Here is a 20,729-nt window from a genome sequence, read left to right as displayed (position 1 = left end):
TCTAAAAGGCCACAGGAAATCTACCCACTCCTAGATGACTACACATCTTCATATTGTACGAGACATTTTTAATTCATTTCCTGTATGAAATTCCGCTATTTGGGGTAAATTAGTTGTGGATATTTAAAAGCAGTCCCCATTCTGTATGAAAAATCCATGTCTCTTTAACATTTACAGAACTTACGTACATTCTCTAACCAGGAGGGAATTTTCTTCTTACACCATAATAGAGAATTGCACAAACATAAAAAATACTTAGTCCACCTTTCTGCTAGTAATTAATTAAAAAACAAAGCCAAAAAACCTTCTGATGTTATTTTATTCTGTCCAACTAAATTAATTAGTCCAGTGCCTCTATACCTTATTTTCTATTTCCAGAATCACTATTCCCTCAGTAAATGACCAAATTCAACTACATAAGCAGGAAGATCAATGCAAAGACCTTGTGCTAAGGGTGAGGGGTCCAGAGGGATGATCCAAGGCTATAATGCAATTCCTAAAATATAGAAAGGTAGAAATTGTATGACCTAATGCTTCAGTGTATAAATGAAGGTGATGAAGAAGTGGAAGGAAAAGTCAGATGTATTTCTAGTGCTTCAAACTCATAGAACCCATCTGTACTAAAGTCAGGATAATAAGCAACTCAAGTGACTTCAAGGATGCAAACACCAGCTGTGTTTTTTGAGTCAAATGTAGACATCATTTGTTTTTTTCTCAAGAAACATTTTCGAAAAAAGGACAATGGAACAAACATCAAGCTTTAATCAAGTGCCAAGTTTGTATACCTGATGATTGTACAGGCTTTATTTGTCAATCTTCTTTCTTTTTGGAGTTGTCTAAAATGAAACACCAATGAAAAAATGCTAAGAAAAAGCAGTTGTCCAAATAAGTGGGACCATCAAAACACTTTCATATTATTTGACTTAAATCAATTCCTCCTTTATTGCATTCATCTAACTTTTTTAGTATGGGAACACACATCTGCAGTCCAAGCCATCAAAAGAGGAAAAATTAAAGCAACACAGCTGTCAAGTGAAACAATTATCAAACATTGTTCCAAAATACCACCTCAAAAATGAAAAATCAGACCTTCCAGATACAAATATGTTCTATGATTTGTACACTTTGTACCTCTGAGATTGTTAGTAATGTATGCAGTGACAAATGGCCTTTTTCCAGTACAGGAGGTCGATGACCAATACCCTAATCCTAACTGAGTCCATCAAAGGCAATCAAGAACATTATTCACACAATTTAAGCCAAAGGTGAATGTCAATAGTTTACATCTAAAGCAACAACAAAAAATAGTTTCTTCTATGTAGTATTTTCTGTACCTGTCATGTGCTAGAATGGTTTATAAACAAGAGAAGTACGTATCAAGACTTTGGCCATACAATTTGAAGAGGATGAAATATATCTCTGGAATGTTCAGGTCCAGAGCCAGACTAAACTGTTATCTTTATGTTGCACTTAAGCTTTGGTGCCAATCCTTAGTAAAATTCATCCTGAAGAAGAATTTTAAGCAGGTTTTGTTCTAAGTGGGAATTCTCTTTCAAGAGGCTGCTGATATCAAGTTCTTAATCCCACTGCAGTTAACAGCTGTAGCTGCTGCTGACTTCAGCAAAACCAGGCTTTTAATTCTTTTTAAAGGTACTTTAACTGTCATCAGAAATAGAAAGGTAACATAGGCAGTGGCTGCTAACATATCACAGACAAACAAGACAGAAGTTTCAAAAGCTAAGATTTTGAAAATGAAGTTTTAGCTTCATAGACATACAGCCAGAAAACATCACCTTAGGTGCCTATGCTTTTGCATCCTGAGATGAGAATGCTAGCTGTGGAACAACTATCTTACTTTACAGTGACCACATATAAAAATGAAAGGCACAAATGGTGATATGCTCTGGAAATTAATGAACTTTTCTTCTTAAAAAGCATAGAAAAAAGTAGACAGATCTTCTGATATCAAAGAAACAGCTAACAAAATTCCATCTTTCTTCCACAGAACAGTCACACACATTTAATTCCAATTGAATCAATGCCATTTAGCATGCATGAAGTACTTCAGCCTAAAGGACAATGACAAATTGATCTAAAGAATTTACACCAGTTGATACTGAACAAGATGAACAGAATTCAGCCCTTGCAGGTAGGCTGCTGAACATGTGATTTTTCGCAGGGCTGGTGTAAGTTTGCAAATAATTTGGACAAAAAAAGTTTGAATCAGCATTATCACATGCAGGACAGACATTCAGAACAGTCTCTTTTGATTCTGAGATAATGTTTTTTTGAGTTGTGTTTAACAACAGAGGGCACTGGAAACAAAAATTAAGAACAAACCATCCCTTTGTGCTTTGGCATAGTCCTCACAGTATTGTATCACTACAATTATTTTAACCTCATAGACACATTTTCCATTATTTCACTTTATTACCCAGTGCTTCAGTGAAGTGTCTTTGTTCTTTAATACCATGGAAATTGGAAGCTCTGTAGTAGCTGTGTTCAGGTCAAAAGCATGCTTCTGTAAGCCTCTTTTTTTCCTTTATTTTGTTTCTCCAGAATGAGTAGTTCAAAACGAGAGCCAAAGCACACAAAGAAAGTTTACCTCCATGGTAAAAAAACATCCGGCCAGAAGACATGTCCGTACAAAAAATTCCCTAGTCTTTCCCTTTTCTATTCCTTGGAACAGGTTTGAAAGCTAAAGTTGAAGCTCAGTTCCAGATTAAGATTAATGAGTAATATCTTTATAATGCTTACAGTACAAAAAATCCTTGGGTTTTATTGAAAGAGAATGCTGTTTTATTTACAGTGACTGAAGCACTGTCACCTTCCTACAATCATTAAGAAAAATATTTTTTCCATTGAAAAAAAAGATTAATATTCACAAAGCATTCTTGGAAAAACACACAGCTTTTCCTTCTATTTTCTTCACATACCTAGCAGACTTCTGAAATCTGCTAAGGAAAAGTTAGAAGAAAAATTAAACTAAATTAAACTAAATTTAGTGGGCAAACAACAATAAGAAACACAAAGACAGCAAAGGGGAAACAGGAGACAGATTTCTGAACTATTTCCCAATTAAACCCAAAGACATTAACTGGATTCAACATTAATAATTTAAAGATATGAACTATGGGTTCACTATAAATTTTGACACCAGTTTTCCAGTTGTTAATTTCATGGTGTTATTCACATAGACAGCAGCTTCCAGAATCAAAACCATCCTCCATATTTTCACTGCAAGGAAACCTAAATCACAATAAAATTATTTTTTTGTGCAACATGAGTTTTTTTAAACATAAATCAAATTACATAATACAAAATAATTAAATTAATTTAATAGATTTCTATAAATATAGTCCTTTCAGTTGATTCAATTGAGTTTATTGTTGCAACTAAGTGAAATCAGTAGGGTTAGTTTATAGAATAAAGTTGTGAGCAACAAGTCATACTCATCAGTAGACAGGACAGTGAAAACAGATTATTACTTCACTCATAAAATAGCAGCAAGTTTAGAAAATGTCATGGAAATTGATTTTTAAATTAATACTCTTTTCTTAAAGGTACCTGCCCATATCCCAGCACAAATACTCTCTTATGTAATACAATATTCTGAAACATAGACTTTGGGAGCAGGATTGATCACATTTGCTTTTACTATTTAAGATAAAGAATATTGTTTCAGCAAGTTAAGAAGATTCCTTCTGTGGTCAGATGAGATGGACTGCCACTGTCAGAGGACAATTCTACATGGTCTCAGGGGACGTCTCTGTGGCACCTGAAATACTGCTGAAGTTAGGCTGCTGCTGAAAGGAACTCATCCTCCCTCAGCTGCACATTCCTAAAGGCCTTTGTATGATCACATTCAGTGAGATCAAGATACAGATTAAGGGGAAAATTAACCTCCAAATTCAGGTGAAAGCACTCCAGGCAACAATCTTTCAGAAACATAAACCCCAATATGAGTCAACAAACACCTACAGGAAAAAGATATCCGTAAGTATAGCACAGCAGCCCACACTCAGTTTAATCTAAAATGGTGACAAAACTGCAGTTTAAAATAGGAGGAATTTCCAGACTTTCCCTTGCAGAAGACATCTGCGTAACACTGTAAGACTACTGAAATCAGACGAAATCTGCCTATTTATCTCAAATTTCTCTATACTACATAAAGCGTGGTTACAAGATTTTTCCCATGGTGCTTGTGGAGCAAATTTTTTTTATACACCATTCAATTGTTTTCACAAAATTTCTTTCCAGGGAAGATGCAAACATCAAAGCAAGACTCTAAATGTAAGATCCTTCTGTCCTTGCCTTTATTGCATTAGTGCAGCCAGCTATGTTCATCTTTAAACTTTCACAAAACTGAAGTCATAAACTTCTTCATGTGCCACTGAGTTCCACCTTAGAAAGTTTTTGAGTAACAATTTAAGAAGACTTTGGATTGCTTCTGCTGAATTGATAGTTATGGAACCTGAGAGCTGCAGACAAAAAGCACTTAATGAACACTGCATAGAATTTCTAAATCCCTGCTACGTTGTTCCATGATTTTTCTTTTTGTTAAAACTTGTATTATTCCTGTTAGTTCATAAAGTTAAGAACCCTGAAAGCTGATGCTGCAGGGTTTCTCAGCACAATGAGACAGTCTCAACAAATTATTTTTAGGAAATAACTCCATATCTTTAGAACAAATAAAAATATCGTATATCAGAAAGCACAGGAAATAATCTGATACATATATTTTTGCAATTCCTGTGCTAAAACTTCTGAGATTTGCTATTTCAAAGCTTTTGAGATTGGATATTTTATATTTCAGGTTAAAGAGGAGACTTGCTTTTTTAAGTATGAGGATATATAGATGTACATTGAATAAAACTTTGTGTTAGGGTTTTCAATTTCCATTAGTTCTGTATCTCTTACGATTTTGGTAAAACTCCCCAGGCTGCTTATACGGCTTGAGAAGACAGCACCAGACCTTTCAGATTTCCCTATTAATTGTTACTGTCACTTGGTGCAAGTCACATTTTGAAACCTATTCCAACAAGCCAGTCTAGCAACAGAAAGACCAAATTACTTCTCTGTTGGAGAGCTTACAAAGTGATGACCATGGGACCATAAGTGTCCCAAGTCTGATGCTGGCACAAGGTTCTTGGCACGCTGAATAAGAAGACTTCAGCCCTGGCCCTCTCCCCTCACTCCAGCCCAAGAAGTCTCTATCTGCCAGCAAATAAGCTCTCGGTAAGACCTCTTTTAAAAATGTATCTGAAACCTAATTTTTAACTCTGGGTCTCAGTACTGCTGTTTCAGACAGCTGTGCTCTTTACCACTTGAATTAGCCCCACATGCTCAAAGCAATACAGCCCCTGAAACTGTCAGCACACTTACACAGTAACACCCTCCCATGAACCTCTGATCTCCCTCTTCTCTCTGTCCCTCCAGCTGACACACACTCACTATTATGCAATCAGAACGACAATCCCAACCTCAGTCAATTTGTTCATTTTCACTTCTGTCCCAGGATGTTGTCCATTCCTCATTACAAACAGGTGGCATTCCTAATTTTCTAACTGTATTGCATTTTAAAATAAATACTTCAACCAAAAAACATGATTGCTGAGTGTTTAGGACTGTATGTTCTATGTATGTTCTCCTGTTCTGCTGGGAGAATGTGTCTCCTTATTTTAATGCCAGGAAATAATTCATAGCAAAAAATATCTTATAAATTCTTTTTTTCTTCATCTGTTCAAATCTCATTCAGAAAGGATTAATTGTGTAAAAAACCAACAGCAGTTTTGGTTTTTAAACAAAAGGTACTATATGCAATATATACATAGAAAATATTTACATTACGAAGTATTATTGCAACAGGAGCACATCTGTACTTGCAAATCTGGAAATGGATAAAATAAACAAAAACACTAGGCATTTTTCCTGGTTTACGGTATACAGAGAATGCAGGCACACATCATCAGGGATACAAGACACATGAGGCAAAACCAAGAGTCAGTGTTCACAGAAGTCACTGACAAATGCAGGTATGGTGACAGAAAGAGAAAAAAAGAGAAGAAATTTAAAAAGAGTAGGAGAAAAACCATTACTCAGAGGCAAAAGTACAGAGAAGCTCATGGGAGAAGCTTGTAACTACCAAGGAAATGGTGACATGGGTAGTCCTCTGACTCAAGAGGAAAAGAGGGAAATGCTGGACTTGCCAGGGAAGCATTCTTGAAAAGCAAAAGTGCAGCTACCTAACAGAGGAGATATTTCAAAATGTATCTTTCTTTCATAGCATCACTGAGAGGCCGTACTGAAATCAAGCAATGATTTTCCTCTCAGTGTCTCATCCTGAGCTAAATATCATAAAAAGTATAATATTTATTGACCCCTACAGTATAGATCAACAAATACAGATCTGTAAAGGCCTGCACAGGGCCATTATTTGGGTGAAAATCTCCATATTGGTAATTTATTTGCGATCTAATCTCTATGAAGACAAAGATTTGCCTTTCAGTCATCTAAAGCTGAAATGCACCTTCAGTGGAATGCAGGTTTCAGCAGGACATCAAGCAAATTCTCTGTTAATTCTTCTCAAACTGCAAGTTTATTTTTAGCAAAAAGACAGCATCCATCCACCATGGCAAAGGCTCAGAAACAATTTGAAGATTAAATAGCAAGAGCAAGCTGAAAAGCAGAGAGAAGTGGCAAGAGTATGTACCCCTACTGAGAAGACAAGTTCTACTAAAGTCTGAGCTTCCTTTTTAAAAACTGTCAGCAGCATCTCTCAGCGTGCTTTTCAGACATAGATGATTAAGGCTTAAAACCAGAAAAATATTAAACACCTTACTAGCCCTCCATTGCTGAGGCTACAATCTCCACAACTAATCTGCTGAGTCTATTACTTCTACTGGAAACAGAGCTGCTCGGCTGTTCATTCCCTAAACTGTTCATCTGCTGTCAGGCTAAATCTCTTGTGCAATATTTGAGCCTTCCAGTTACTGTAACAGCAATTTTAGCTTTCAGAAGGCTTCCCCTTCCTCTTACAGACTGAAATTTGTTTTGCAATTCAGTTCATTTTATTTATAAATATTTAATTTTCATTTGCCTCCTTAAAATTTGTTCTGAGTGGATAGTAACATGAATTTATTATGAAGTGTATTTATCTTTCTGTACCTCATTAGTGCTCAAGAGTTCTGTTGACTCTAAGGATTCTGCTAAACAAACTTCTGGAGGCCAAATTAAAGTGCATGTAGGAAATTAAATGTAAATTTAGGATGCAGTTCTTCTTTTATGCCCCTCTGAAATCTTCCTCAAAAACATATGCCCCACAGGAACTCAGAAACGGCTTTAAGGTTGGTGATCTGAAGACAGGAGACATGGTCTGGATTAGTTTTAGCCCCTCTGCTCTGTATACAAACTGCACCATTTCCAGGAATAACCCAAAGTGACAGTTTCAGGGGTTACAAACATGCACACAACATAAGAAAAAGGATTATAAAAAAGTCAGGTTTTAAAATGAAACAAAAAACTCCAAGCTTTTAGTTGTCACACAGTGTCCCCAATACTACTTTTTATCAGGTCTGCACACTGTTCATGTTTCTCTGAGACAACAAACAAATCAGATGGTTCAAATCAAATAAAGCTGCTTGAAAAAAAAAAAGGTGAAGAATGAAATGAAAAAGACACAAATAGTCTCAAGATCAAAAAAGAACAAAAATGTGAGTGAAAAATAGCTGACAAAAAAAATAATGCCCATTTGTGCATCTCATCATGTCAAGAGTTGATAACATTTTTAACATACCTTCAGTTCCATCAGTTAGCAAATATTCTGGTAACATAAATATCCTGAAAGCACGAGCCAGGAACAGCACAGCATGATTTCAATCTGGTTTGACTTAGGTTTTCATAGAAACAGGTCACAATTAATGGAATTTAATTTGTCATTTTAAAACCTTTATGATGCAACTGTCTTGGCTGGATATCAAAAGCTCTTTTCACTACTTCCCTGCTACAGGGAAATTAGAAAGAAATTACTAATTGGGCAATTCCAAGCATATCTGCATACTTTTTCCCCTAAGACCAGTATCATAACTGCTTTATTGGTAAATTCACAACGAGAATCAGGTTTTATCATTAATACTAAATTATTTGGGAGATGGAGAATAAAAAAGTATAGAGACAGTTAATTCAGATTTGAATTATGATGCCAGAAATTATTGCAATGCTAAACACCTTGGGTACAGTAACTGAGTTCATCAGTCTGAATGAAAATCATACGTTGCACTTAGTGTTGTTGGTTTAATGCAGGACACAGATTAAAAAAATTAAATTAACAGGGCAAACATTTAACAAAAGTATCAAAAGAATACATGCTTCTTACTCTGTCTCTGCATAGATAAAAGACAGATACTTTATGTTGGGGCTGAATGAAAATGCATTGTGCTTTTCAATCAGTGGGTAAGCACTTAGTCAAAAGTACCTCTACTAATGCTCTCAAAATGTCGTGGTGATCCATTTTCTTTAAAATGGAATGATACTAATATCTGTGTGTCCTTCAGATAAAACAAATTGTATTTTTAAAAGTTCACACTGGTCTACTAAAATGGATACTGCAGTACTCTCTATCACTAAAATACTCAATAATCTGCCATGCTGTTAGATATTTCAGACAGCTGAAGAAGTTTCTGGTTACGATTAAAAAGCGCTTGATAGCAGGTTTTTTAGTTTGTAAATGCTTAGGTATTGTTCTAACACATTCTCTTCTCATTCCCAGACAAAACACAATGCTGAGAATTTCCAGTAAAGTCCTGCAAGAACAGACACACTTTTTCAAAATACTCAAATTTTTCAAAATATTCACTACAGCTGCCACTGGCATATAAACTTCCTGAATAGGAACTGCTCCAAAAATTGACGTCTACAACATCATCTTTTGTATTAACAATTTCAAGACAGTAGAGCTTACAGATGTCACATATTTTATTACAGAAATGTCTGTAATACTCTGTTAAGTGGGACTCTCTTAGCTACTGAAAGAGTCTTAAAAGCACACTATGGTATTAGCAAAGCCTTGTGACAGTGAAAGAAAACTACCACAGCCAATTTAGCTTTCTTGACTGGGTTCTGGTAAAAAACTTTAGCTTGCAGTAAAGTGCTAACTTTAACACCCACCACCACTTCGAAGACTGAAGGTAGTACTCTATGCTTAGTACTTGACAAGTAGAAATATATCAGATTACATCTTAAAAATATAGTTAGCATCCCAGTTCCTTCTGAACCAGCAATGAAACTGGGAGGGAAAAAGCACGTTCTTTTCTTGATGGTCATACTTATTAAAGAAATAGAACAAAGTCCTATAAACTGCATAATCCCTAAACACTGGAAGAGATTAAATCACTGATAAAAATGTTATTAGTACAGACAATTTCTACCATTTATATCTTTATACATTTTTATAAGATACTGGATGAGCCATTTATCTCTCAAAAGGAGATTACCAACCACTATCCAGTAAAATAATCATCAAAAACTAGGATAGTAATTCAGATAAAATACATTGATTAGTTCCTGTAGGAAAAAAAAGTGAGCAGAAGGAGCATCGATACCATCATTGCCACACATTAGTCAAGTTGGTTAATACGGCATCCAAAGCACTCCAGTAAGGAAGTAATGAAAGCTAAAAACAACCTGCAGAAACCACTGGTAAGCCGATCAGCCTTGATACATGGCACAGTGTATTTGAAGAAGCAGTTTTAGACATGGAATCCAGCAAAAAGGAACTGAGGGATTCTTGATAGAATAAACTGAAGCATGCATGGAAATGGAAAGCTGTGAAAGCGAAAGACACAAGGAGGAGGTTTGAGAGGTATATACAATACAAAAAGAAGCAAATCAATGATATCAGCACAAGAGGTTGCACAGGACTGTAAAAATGCCTTACATTTTCAGCATGCATTAGCATTTATGGTTAGATCTGTATAGGTAGGATACCTCTGTAGAGGTAGGATTTAGACACTTAATTTGGTGCTTAAGTTCCAAAATTAGATACTCAGCATCATCCCTGTTAGTTAAACCTGCCTATCAGCACACTCAGCTGCTATTGCTCAAGAGAGCTGACATCTCTAGTACTATTTTAATTTTTATCAGTTTCACTTCTGTTCATATCTATGGATAGTTCCACATTCTGCTGCTTCCCTTAACTGTGGCATTCCAATCAAGGACATCCTCAGAAAACCAGGCTGAAGACAGACTGCAGGACCAATGACAAGCACTCCCTGGAGCTAGGGCTTAAAACTCATGTCTCTCTACTCCCAGATGTGTGAGCTAATCAGTAAACTGATCTTCTTTCGCACTCCCAATTAATATTTAATTATTCCACGAACAGCAAAACACCTTCAAGAGGAGACACTGCAACCATCCCACCTCAGTATTTTATAGCCAGGATACTTTCCTGGAAGATAGGAGATGCTGATTAGAGCTCCCTCAGGCAGAGAAAGGAACTGAATGCAAGCCTGATGCCTTTTAACTGCTGAGGTAGTGCATAGCACACGTTGGGAGTGGCAGACAAGCAACAGAGCAGTAAGAGTTTTTGAACAAAAAAGGCCATATGGCTAATTTCAGGAAAGGGAGCCTGCCTTGAAGGACACCAGTCCCAGACAATGACACTGCTTAAGGCACTCCTCCTTTTCAAGATCCCTCCCAAGCAACTCTCCATTCAGCCTGTTGGATTTGCCATGTAACTCACCTTTTCCTAGAGGCTTCGTAATCATCTAACTTTAATGATGCAAATTCACAACCAAGCACCTGGGTACAGCAAACCTTGAAGCTGCAGCAATTTTTGTGATTTTTTTTTTTTGAGTGTAGTACCCAGCAGCTTAGACAAGAGATCAAGAAGCACAATGTCTCTGCCAGAGTGGGGAAATACCTCGATCACTTGGAGTCAGCACAATTCTGGGTGCACACAAAGCAATAGAGCGAGCAGCTCAGACTGAGAGCATTTACTGTAACCCAACAGAAAGACATGAGGAAATGGAGTGAAGACCACCTTTAGGATATTCAAATAATGAAGTTCCAAGAAAAAGAAGTGCACCTACAAAACAAGTTTTCTCCAACTCTGTTTCTCCACCTGCTCCCATTGTATTCCTCTCTTCCATCATTTGCAGTCTTACCACCAAACCTCCCATACTTGTATGCCCCACCAGTTCTCTTGAAAGCTACCATCTTTCCACAGCCTTTACAGATAATATTCCTTTTCTCATCACACTAATAAAATTAATATGATTAACCATTAATCACTAAAATAAAACATTCTCTCTGCCTGAACATATAAAAATAGTTTAGATTATTTGTAAAACAGACTGTAATTTCTGACATAGTGGGCAAACTGGGTTAGATTCTGACTTGTGATATGAATCAGTACATTTCCAAGAAAGAATCCGATTTACATCACATGAGTATCTTGCTTGTCTAATTAATATGCATCAGGACATTATGCAGGAATGCTCTCCACATGGCATACATGTCCATGAACTGAGTGATACATCACACACATTCCTTCGAGATCTGCCATGTCAGAGACGGTGTCCCACAACACTGCTATATTTGCACTTGCTCAGGTGGGTGAGGCTGAAGCATTACTGCAGTAAGCATATCACAGATTTACATGCAGGAAGAAATTACAAATGAGATGCCATAAACCTTTGACATCTCCAGAGGCCCTTATCATCCAACAAGAAACATTGCTCCTTTGCATTGTTTTCCTTCTTCTTTCTTGTCAGCATGTCTCAAGGGGACTCTCATACCACAGAAATACTTAAGATATCCTGGGTTATAATTTTCATTTTTTCTGACATCATTCCCAGGATTCAGGAAATGAAAAAGCCAGTTTATCTACGAAAGGATGGGAAGGACACAGACACTTCATTTACCATACTAAAGCAAACAGTCCTAAAGTGCAATCCTTCAGGTGACATGATTGCAGCTTCAATCTTCATTCTTTCTTCCCCCTCAGATCAGATGAAAACTGCAGCCACTCCGCTTCCTGAATCCAGAATCAGGTTCTTAAATAATTCTTTCAGCTGAAAGAAAAAAATAATAACACCACATTAAAAATAACTCACCAGTGAAGCACTGTGGAGACATTGTAAAGCACTGAAGTGTTCATGCTACATAACTAGGAAAGAATCACATAGAGTTCCTTGAAAATGTTCAGACCTCAGCAACCAACAGCCTTTCTAGAATTAATACCAGGCTCAGCAGCACTGCACAAGATATCACAAGCCTGTAAGATCACAGGTAATTACTCACTGCAGCGTGATTTCAGCTGTCATCACAATACCAAAACTGTTACAGCTGCACACAGTAGCTGTAGCAACCCAATGTTTTTCAAGAGTACTTATATTATCCAAATGTCTCATGTGCATACACGTAAAATTCAGCTACAATTCGGCAATATACATACTGAAATTATATAGAAAAGAGCAAGGTGCCAAGACACGTAAACCAAGGTTTATCTTGTGAAGTTAAAATTCCTGTTGACATGTGGAAGTTCAGGCTGTTGCAATCCAAAGGCATATTTGCAAGTCTAACATTTATAATTACACAAACATTCCCCCACCCTTAATGTCAAATGTACTGAATGCCTTTCCGACAGTGAGAGGCTTTCCAGCTGGTGAAGAAAACAGCATCAGGAATTCAATGTGTGTATTATTTAAAACTATTATCTATCTACATTTCTAAAGAGAATGGAGTTCATTTTTGTTCTAGTCTGTAACTGTACTATAGCCAAATGCCAGAATAATGGATAAGATATATAAATTTGAGAAGTACATAAGAATATTCACTTACAACCATCTCAAAAATATTACTAGGCTAATACATATCTTTATACTGTTGTTATGGAGTGCAGTGGTTCAAAGTTTACTTATGCCTATTTTAAAAATATTAATTGCTAACACAGACATTCCTCATCTGTAAGACAAGCTTACACTCTCTATTAACCAGGCATTAGCGCTTTGCGAACTGCTTACCAGTGAAACAACATAAAGTACAAACTAAATACCTTAAATCAACTACAAATGGGTCTGTCTCCTCCAAAGTTATTTCCACTTTGAAAGGCAGCAAAGTCTACAAGATTGCAAGGGACTGGCAAGTAGCAAATCGGGCACTAACCTTTTGTATGACTTTGGAAAAGCTTTCCTGGGTTCCCCCTCCTTCTTTTGTCTGTCTGGTGTTTAGAAAAAGGGATCTTGGATTGGTATTCAGATCTGAAATCATCCCATGTTAGTAAAATAGCTTATCAAAGCACCGGCAATAAGAGATTAATTGCCTAGGCTTCTTGTATAATTGGTAGAGAGTACGACGTGTCTTCTACTGATCCATGCAAAAGTTTTCCTATATTCCTTTGATCATGTAGAATATTGGTTTAAAAATTAGAAGCAAGTTAACTGGTTATACCTGTGTTGCTCCAAAATAAAGAATTTAGACACATTATTCATCCTTGATATAGTTAGGGCTTTCTTACCCAATAAATAGAAAATTATAAATAGAAAACAATAACGTGTCATTTCTGAAAGCAAATTCAAAACTAGAAAAGGGGAGGGAAAGTCTGTAACACAGAGGGATACAGCTAGATTTGAATTACATGCCTATCTGACGCAAACATGTTAACAAAAACAAACAAACAAAAAGAACGAAAATACAAAAAATAGAAGTCCTGCGCACCACAGGGAAAGCTCCAAGTGAAAGTAACACCAAGATCAATCAAGCTAGTCATGGAAGCATGGACATGATTGACACTGACCATATTCACAGGTTTCTTACAGGAATACTCCTTGACTTTTTTTTAGAGCAAATTATACAGAAGTTTAAGATATGCAGCATAGTGTTAACCATATTACACCTCTCACTAAGACAAATAGAAAGATAGATATTAGTATATTCTTTTTAGAAGTCAGGCAAAAAGGCCAATATCCATGAGGAGCTGAAACGCTGCTTTGAAGGAAACAAATTCTGAGTAATAGGGCTCCATTGAAACGTGGCAACAGAACAACTGTGGATCCTCACATCTCTTCTGCTACCCTTTCATATATTCAGTCATCACTGTCCTCACTCGTGCTTTCTCGAGTTTCTGCTGCACCTCAGGACTGACAGTCACAAAAGCTTACTTCAGGACTACTTCCTGATGACTGATTTAAAATAAAGTATCACAGAAGAGGAGACCATAGAAAGAGCATCCCCCAGTCAATACCCCCTACCAGTGAGCAGAGCAGAGAGCAGCTGCAGGTGGGTACTAGCACAAACACCTGAAAATATATATTCTCCTCGCCGTCAGTTGCTGCAGCAGTGGGTACAGTGGCAGAAAGAAGGGCTTTTAAGCAACAGCAAACAAGCCAAACACTCTTCAAGTGGAGTGATTTATGTATTTGAAATAAAAAATGCTTCATGTATCTACTTCACTAGCTGATAAAGTGAAGTAGCTCTTAGGCTGATAATGCAACTGTTCTCAGCACAACAAACTGCAGTAATTCTTGAAGGGCAAATGAAGCCCTTGGTAGCAGGACAGAAATGGGACTACTGTTGAATTTGGCTGCCCTTTCCAGTCCCAGCCTAAGAACATATCGTAGCCTAACAGTATGTTTTAGTATTTGTTAATCTGATGAGGTCAGTCAGTTGAAGTTAATTTTTATTGCCTTATCTAAAACAAGAGGAAATGGGAATCATTAAGTTACCTTTCCCAATCATTCCTTCAACACACCTAGCTTCCTAGAGGATAAACTACCCTCTGCTGGAATAACAGAGAATTTACAGGCAAGAAAACATTTCCTTGAAAACGTCTTATGGACCTTCTTAAAAACATTCTGCTGCAAATACAGTTTGTCATTTGTTGCAGAATTACTAAAGCTGGAGCTTATTCCAGTGATTTTGCAGCCAGTGTCCTCTTAGTGAAAGATAACTGACTCACCTAATACATGAATCATTCCCACAAAATTAGCCTTTTTTTCAAGGAGCTTTAGTAGATTTTCCTAAGAACCAAGCTGCTGATTAACAGATAATATCCAATAACTTGTTGGTTTGTATTATTTTTCTTGATCCAGTAATCTTTCAGAATTCAATACTTAATGTGACATAATTCACCCCACACAAGAGTTAATCACATACAGTAGTTACACAGTGTACAAACTCTTTCTGAGTAACTGCAATAGTAAGCATTTAAAAACCAGAAAAATCTTTCCCAAAGAGCCCAGCCTTAGCATTTATTCAGATAGTTCTTCCACCAGTAACAAAAGAGCCATTGCAGTTCACTACTTGCTAGTCCATCCTGACAGCTGGAAACACTTCAAGTCCAGCCCCACAGTGGGCAGGGTGGTACAAGAAGAAACTTCTATTAAACTTTCAGCTGATTTTAACTCACATCTATCGTTGAATTACATGCCCAAGCCAGCCCTCATACTGCAAAAGTAGCACAGAGACTCAGCACATACTGATTAAAGGATTCTGCCCTCTTTCCAAAATGGTCCAGGTACCTTGATGGAAGAAAACAAATTTCACCTCAAAATTACTGACCGTCTTCTTGGACCACTTCACCAGGATAGAAAGAGAACACAATCTGTATATAGGCAGTATACTTTCCAGAGAAACTACAGTTTATTTTACGTGGAGGTGTTGAATAAAAAAGCAAAGCCAAGTATGACGACAGAGAAAGGAATGCTACAAAACCGTATCATGAGTTAAACCACTTCCATGACTGTTAAACCAGATGCAAAAATCACAGGTCCACTGATTTCACCACAGGTGCCTTTGGTGCACAGCTTTTAACACCTGATAAAAGTTTCAACTTTCAAACAGAAATGCACAGCTCTGGTTCTTTCTTCAAATCCACAGAATATGGGTGTATATCACACCCTGACAACACTATCACACCACCTGAAAAAAACTCCAAAATAACAACCACGAGAAAGCCTGCTACTTTGTTGAAATTTCTGGCATACACATACTGTCACAGAATTACAGCCAGGATCCTTGGAAAGGGTCTTCAGTTTTACGATCACTCATGGAAAATCTGCAGAACAGCTAGACAGCAACAGGACCTGCCCCATAACTGCTTCCTGTGCAGTGCCAGGCTACTTCTGCTTCCACCACAGCTGTCGATCACTGTACCTTCTCACAACAAAATGAAACAGCACACAGCACCAGCCACGGAAAGTTTAAAAAAGACAAAAAAATTTCAACTACTAATATTAACAAAGTATATTCTAAGGCCCCTGTACAACTAATCCAGCATATATTCTAAAATACTAGTTTAAGTCAGTGAAGGTAACAGCTTGTACCCAAGAGGAATTTGACATTTTTTTCATAACATAACATTTTTTATGCATAGGGTCTGGCTTAGCTGGCTACATGTAAGGCATCAGGTAATGCCTAAAACAGTCAAAATTATTTTAAGGGCTCTAAAAAAAAGAAAATATGTTGTCAGCTATTTATCAGTACTCTTCTACGAACTTCCCATTTCTGCTGTTGGTCTCTGAAAGGCAAGTAAAAACTGCCAACTTAAAAATAAATAGATAGATAGATAGATAGATAGACAGACAGATAGATAAATAAAACAGTATAAGCAACAGTTGAAGCACAAGCTTTTTTAACCTACACGGTTCCAAAGAAACAGATTGAAAAAATAAATTGAAGTATTTTAAGTATTTTAACAACTAATGCAGACTTCAAAACTGCTAAAATAGAATTGTGTACTAGCACAGTGACAAATGTTATTACAGAGGAAAAACCCAGTGTACTACAAAGGTTAATGGCATCATTTAAATAGACAAAAAAACCCCCCAAACCTCAGTAGCATGATTGACTAATATGGAACACATGACTGTGGAGTAAATTATAGACCTGTGCTACATATAGTGTCCTACGGGGGTTCAGAGGTGCCCTGCATGTCGGGTACCACTGTATCCCCTGGCAGTGACATTTGCAGCTCCCTCCTAGAGCAGTATGCAACAAGAAGAGTGGGAATGGGACACAACTGCTCTCACTCCACAAAAATTTCCCACCCTGGGAAAGCTCCCACTCATCAAGATGTTATCAAGAACAAAGGAAATGTGCCAGAAGGGCTAGTAATAATGTTAGTAATAATTAGAATTCCTTAAAAAAAAAAAAAAATACACCAAAAACTGTTACCATCTCTAATGATTTTATACAAAAGTATGAGGGCAGGAAAATATTCTACATTTTAAAATATAAATTTTTTATCTACTTACAGTGCTACTTCTGTTGAAGTGGTGTTAAAGATTCCCCAATTCCTTTGAAACAGTTTTTCAGCTTACTCCTTGCATGATCTTTCTTTTCTAATTATTGATTTAAGAAAGACTGTTATGCAACACTTGGTTCAGTCTATCTCCATTGTCTATTAATAATGATTTTATTTTGGCATACGGACAGAGTTTACTCTAACAGTTGTTTTTTTTTCCTGAAAAAACTTTATGTGTCAAAAGTATGACAGTGAAAATTAAGCAAAAAAGCAGCAATAAAGTTTTCCCATGGCCAAATTTTCCACGAAAGGAGAAAGGCTGACAAACTCTTAAGTCAAGAATTTTACTGAACTCCAAATATGTAATGGGAGTTTAACATGCAAAATGTTTTTCAGACCTGCAGCATGCTCAGAGCAGTCCAAAATTTCCAAAATTGGCTGCATACACACTTCCACTCCCTGCTGAAGACATCACTCCTCTGGAAGTGGAGCTCATAGAACCACTGCCAGAAAATGCCCATCAATTCAAACGTTTACTTGGGCATTTTAGTATCAAAATCACAGTTACAAACAGCAGAAAGGCCTTTACATAGTTTATTTGGCTATGTTCCAGCTGCCCCTGAGAAATGCAGTAAGCTTTTGGAACCATCAGCTAGCTAAAGGAGATATAAGGGATATCATGTGGCAGCTGAGACATGCTGAATAAATATGCCATGGAAGAAAAAGTAAAAAAAAACCAAGAAGTCAAATATTTTAATTAAAATCTTTCACCAAGCTAGAAATATGGCCACAGTTAGTTATACATCTCGACTGATCAAGCTATAGTAGTTGACGCATGTGTGTCACAATTAACCTTCTAAAAATTGTAACACTATAATCAGAAAAAGTTTACTCTGAGGCAATTAAGAGTAAATCCTAACTATTGTGACTGTCCTAATATTTCCTGATCTAGAATTTTTGAAATTAATTGTGATTTTTTTCCCATGTGTGATTCAAAGCTTTTATTTTTAACTCGTGATATTTTAACTTCTCACATAAGTGGTTTTGTCACAAACAGAAGTTCTTTGGTGGTTACTCAATGCTACAACGTGTGACATTTCTGATATGAGAGGATGACAAAACTCATGTTACAAGTGGAACTTCTTCATTTTTTCAGTTCCACTTCAGTCCACAGTGTCTGCTTTGCTCTGAAGACTACAGATTTCATGTGATTATGCTTTTCATCTTGACTAGGCATTCTATATATCAAAACCATTAGTTCAACAGGAAACTCCCAAAAGTTACTGTATTTTTCTAATAACTCTGAAAGCTAGACAATGGGTAGACACAGTAAGCTCACATCCCCAGAAACCCATCCCACAATTGTGTGCTCGATTTCTATCCTATTCTCTAATTAAAGAACTAACACTATTTCACAAAACTAATCTTACTATCCTCACACTCAAAACTATACTTTTTGTATACTTTTCCTTTTTTTTAAAAAAAAAGTGCGGTTTCTTCATTGATTTTCCTGACTTTCTACATTTTTCAATTAGCTCTTCAAGTGTATCCACTATAAGACAGACCTTCTAGAACAAAAGATAGCATTCACTCTTTCACACACACACTCACGTCTACAAACCCACAGAGGGGCCTGCGCACCTTATGCTACAGACTGAACCTTCTCAAGACAGTCTGTTATGAGATGGACAAAATACTTCATAAGATGGGATGTGCAGATGAGGAAAGAAGTGGAAAAAAAGGCAGCAACAAAGAAACACAAATCATTTCCTCTGCCTTTAGTCATGAGAAACTTTTGCACCGCTTCAGGGAAGCAAGGTAGCTCTTTTTCTATACTAGTAAATACTGCTGCACCTGTGTTAAATTAATCCCATATAATGGCCTCTAAAGCCAGAGCTGCAAAGCCTCGGTGTAGGGAAAAAGGACTGTTGAGAAAGCATGTGCAATTACACCTCCCAAATTCAGAGCTTGCCCTGCACCTGGGTCAGCGTCCCTGGAACAGTCAGAAGACTGTTTAAAAGATAAGAAAAACAACCTTTGTGCTCCACTTACTTTGTATATTATTTTGAAGAGCTTCTAATTTGCTTCTGATAAGTAGGCAAGTACAACTGATCAACCTCTACTCCCACGTGTACCCCTGCACTTCTGACAGAATGACTTTCTAATTTTGCAAAAAATAAAGATGTACCAGTACCAGCAAAATGTAAGGAAAACTGCTGTTTGTTTTCTCTGAGAAGACCAGATCACCACCACTGCTATAGTTTATCTCTGTACGTGTTACTTAAAAATCAAGTTTTTTTTCCCTAAAACTGTATTTTTAGTTTTCAAAGCAGTTAGATAATAACACTAAAAAGCAGATCAAATAAAAAACAGGGGTTTTTTCTTCATGTCTGCCCACACAGTACTGAAAACTGAAACTCTTTGTTCTTTCCTACAGTAGAAACTTGTCCTCATATATTTTGTTCTGTCAGTACTTTTGTCATCAGTATATCCTGATGTTATCATGACTTTACTGATAGCAAGTCCACAGTCATGATTTTCATAGGCTTGAAAGAAAAAAAAAAAGAGGGAAGACGGTAATTAAGACAGACAAATAATAGACTTTTATAATATGTTTTGCCTCTGTCCCAGAGAAGAGATTCTTATAAGGATATAAATGTCATGCTTTGGGACAGAGGTTTTGTGTTCTTTATAACCACAAATGTCACCAAGTGTACAAGAAAGGGCAATAGACCAGCTGGATCTGGGTGTGAAATCCAGCATGACCATGTGAAGCTTCGTTCCTGAGCCAGAAGCGACAGCACAGATCACTAGCACAGAAACACCCATGGGCATACTTGTGGTCGCAGGTCTTGTATAGACATTTCTGGACTAGGGACGACATCACCACCATCACCGCTTGGGTGAAAGCTGCACACAGGCACTGCATAAAGTGACCGCTGTGCTTCCACCAGCCCAGATAAGACTGACTGTAATCGTAGGGCTTTGCCAACAAGTGTAACCCTACTTCCAATTCACACGTGATCGTCTCACAGTCAAGACCGAACAAGTTCTTGGAACAAACATACAAATGCAACCCTTGAACGTACACACACCCTTCCTGTGCTCCGTACCCGCACTAACAGAGGCCAGAAACAGATCTTCCCTTTGGCAGCGGGACCCTCCGGTCATGCTGCCCTGATGCCAGAGCATCGGCTGCGGGCCGTCCCCTGCGGCGTCACCCCGCCGCGCCCCTCTCTGTGATCGCGGCCCGGCGGGGCGCGGGGGTGACACGGGCTCGGCCCGGCACACGGAGAGCGGGACCCCTCCCCGGCTCCTACGCTGGAGCACGGCGGGCCGGGCAGCGACAGCCCAGCTCAACGACCCCTTCGGTGCGAGCAGCCCGCGCTCCCGCTCGCCGGGCCCGTGCCGCGGAGGCCGCGCCGCACGCACAGGTGCCCCCACCGCCCCCGGCGGCCGCCCGGCCCCCGCCCGCACCCACCCGCGC

At 37.8% G+C, this 20,729-nt stretch overlaps 1 long non-coding RNA gene across 1 annotated transcript; it reads right to left on the bottom strand.

The window, feature by feature from the left end:
• Positions 1–776: 776 nt before the first annotated feature.
• Positions 777–20,677, bottom strand: LOC109144086. Its single transcript, XR_002044589.3, has 2 exons — positions 13,165–20,677; positions 777–12,071 (listed from the first exon to the last, which is right to left on the bottom strand). It is a non-coding gene; the product is annotated as an uncharacterized LOC109144086 (long non-coding RNA).
• Between the last annotated feature and the right edge of the window lie 52 nt (positions 20,678–20,729).

The sequence above is a fragment of the Corvus cornix genome, chromosome Z (assembly GCF_000738735.6).
Source record: "Corvus cornix cornix isolate S_Up_H32 chromosome Z, ASM73873v5, whole genome shotgun sequence".
Lineage (NCBI taxonomy): Eukaryota > Metazoa > Chordata > Aves > Passeriformes > Corvidae > Corvus > Corvus cornix.
Note: the sequence above shows the minus strand (reverse complement) of the source record. Positions and strands in the feature narration are given on the sequence as shown.